Below are 3,052 nucleotides of genomic sequence, written 5' to 3'. Positions count from 1 at the left end.
AAATTAACTCCTTAAAGCACTGTCAGTAATGCCTGAAATCTATTAGTGTTATATTGATCCCTGTCCTTTTGATGAAATGATCTAAAATGAAATAATATTTTTAAAATGAAATGATATTAAATGGGAGTTTTGTATGAAGTACCTAATCTTGTAAACTAGTGTACCCGCTTACACTGACTCTTAAAAATAAGTCATGTAAGAGTAGAAAATCCAGGACACCTGGGTGGTTCAGTCAGTTAAGCATCTGCCTTTGGCTCAGGTCATGATCTCAGGGTCCTAAGATCAAGCCCCGCGTTGGGCCCCTTGCTCAGCAGGGAGCCTGCTTCTCCCTCTCCTTCTGCCTCTCTTTCCCACTTGCCCCTACCCGTCAAATAAATAAATAAATAATTTTTTTTAAAAGGGGTAGAAAATGGTAAGTTTCATGAATGACCCTGAAGTTGCAAGCAAAGTTAGGTCTGGAGTGTGAAGAAAAACTTTTTTTATGTAAAATATTATCATTGTTGGGAGCACCTGGGTGGCTCAGTCAGTTAAGAATCCAACTCTTGATCTGGGCTCAGGTCATGATCTGAGGGTCGGTATCCATTCTCAGCACGGAGTCAGCATGAGTTTCTCTCCCTCTGCTCCTTCCTCCACTTTCTCTCTCTTTAAAATAAATAAATAAATCTTTAAAAGTAAATAAATAAATAAACAAATAAAATATTATCATTGTTGGACTCTAGCTAAAAGTAGCTTCATTTATCTTCTCATAATTTCCAGTAATTATTAGTTACTGCAGATATCAGGATAGAAATGTTCTTATCACTATGACAAAGAAATAAAAACAAAAAGTAGGTAGTTGCATTTCTATACACTAACAATGTGACTGAAGAAAGAGAAATTAAGGAATCAATCCCATTTACAATTGCACCAAAAACCATTAAGATACTTAGGAATAAACCTAACAAAAGAGGTAAAGGATCTGTACTCTAGAAACCATAGAACACTTATGAAAGAAGTTGAGGAAGGCACAAAGAGATGGAAAACCATTCCATGCTCATGGATTGGAATAATAAACATTGTTAAAATGTCTACACTACCCAGAGCAATCTAAACATTCAATACAATCCCTATCAAAATATCATCGATCATCGACATTTTTCACAGAGTTGGAACAAACAATCCTAAAATTTGTATGGAACCACAAAAGACCCTAAATAGCCAGGGGAATGTTGAAAAAGAAAGCCAAAGCTGGGGGCATCACAATGCCTGACTTCAAGCTCTATTACAAAGCTGTGATCACCAAGACAGCGTGGTAATGACAGAAAAACAGATACATAGATCAATGGAACAGAATAGAGGGCCCAGAAATGGACCCTCAACTGTATGGTCAACTAATCTTCAACAAAGCAGGAAAGAACACCCAATGGAAGAAAGACAATCTCTTCAATAAATGGTGCTGGGAAAATTGGACAGCCACATGCAGAAGAATGAAACTGGACCATTCTCTTATATCGTACACAAAGATAAACTTAAAATGGATGAAAGACCTAAATGTGAGACAGGAATCCATCAAGATCTTAGAGGAGAACACAGCGAGTAACCTCTTTGATATCAGCCACAGCAACTTCTTTCAAGACACGTCTCTAAAGGCAAGGGAAACAAAAGCAAAAATTAACTATTGGGACTTCATCAAAATAAAAAGCTCTGCACGGCAAAGGAAATAATCAACAAAACTAAACAGCAACCTATGGAATGGGATATTTGCAAATGACATAACAGATAAAGGGCTGGTATCCAAGATTTGTAAAGAACTTATCAAACTCAACATCCAAAAAACAAATAATCCAGTCTAGAAATGGGCAGAAGACATGAACAGACACTTCTCCAAAGAAGACATACAAATGGCCAACAGATACATGAAAAAAATGCTCCACATCACTTGCCATCAGGGAAATACAAATCAAAACCACAATGAGATACCACCTTACACCAGTCAGAATGGCTAAAATTAACAAGTCAGGGAACAACAAATGTTGGTGAGGATGTGGAGAAAAGGGAAGCCTCTTGCACTGTTGGTGTGAATGCAAGCTGGTACAGCCACGCTAGAAAACAGGATGGAGGTTCCTCAAGAAGTTAAAAACAGAGCTACCCTAAGACCCAGCAATTGTGCTAGTAGGTATTTACCCCAAAGATACAGATGTAGTGAAAAGAAGGGGCACCTGCACCCCAATAGCAGCAGTTCATAGCAGTTCATAGCAGCAATGTCCACAATAGCCAAACTGTGGAAGAAGCCAAGATATCCTTCAACAGATGAATGGATAAAGAAGATGTGGTTCAGATATACAACGGAATATTACTCAGCCATCAGAAAGGATGAATACCTACCATTTACATCAAGATGGATGGAACTGGAGGGGATTATGCTAAGTGAAATAAGTCAATCAGAGAAAGACAATTAACATATGGTTTCACTCATATGTGGAATATAAGGAATAGTGCAGAAGATTATAGGGGAATGGAGGGAAAACTGAACGGAAAGAAATCAGAGAGGGAGACAAACCATGAGAGACTCTTGACTCTGGGAAATAAACTGAGGGTTGTGGAAAGGGAGGTGGGCAGGGGGATGGGATAAGTAGGTGATAGGCATTAAGGAGGGTACATGATGTGATGAGCACTGGTTGTTATACGCAATGAATTATTGAACACTACATCAAAAACTAAAGATGTACTGTATGTTGGCTAATTGAATTTAAATTAAAAAAAATAGGTGTTGAGATTTCTCAAAAAAGCCTTCTTTTACATGACACAATACACCTAACTTAAAAGTTAAATTTTAGTCAATCATTATGATCTTTTTTTAAGTAAAGCAAATCCATCCATTGATCTTATGGAAATGTTACATTTCTGTATTATAAAAATTGAGATTGTAAACAGAGTAAATGTTATTTTTCAGCCTATTCTATCTCCATAAATTGAACCACAATTATTTTTCCTGTTGTTTTAATTTCCTACAACCTGATAACACCTTCAGATAAAAGTATATGTCACCTGAAGAAGATGAAGAGGGAAAATT

The sequence above is a fragment of the Zalophus californianus genome, chromosome 12 (genome assembly GCF_009762305.2).
Source record: "Zalophus californianus isolate mZalCal1 chromosome 12, mZalCal1.pri.v2, whole genome shotgun sequence".
In the NCBI taxonomy this organism is placed as follows: domain Eukaryota; kingdom Metazoa; phylum Chordata; class Mammalia; order Carnivora; family Otariidae; genus Zalophus; species Zalophus californianus.
The sequence above is the reverse complement of the archived record's forward strand: the minus strand, read 5'-3'. Positions refer to the sequence as shown.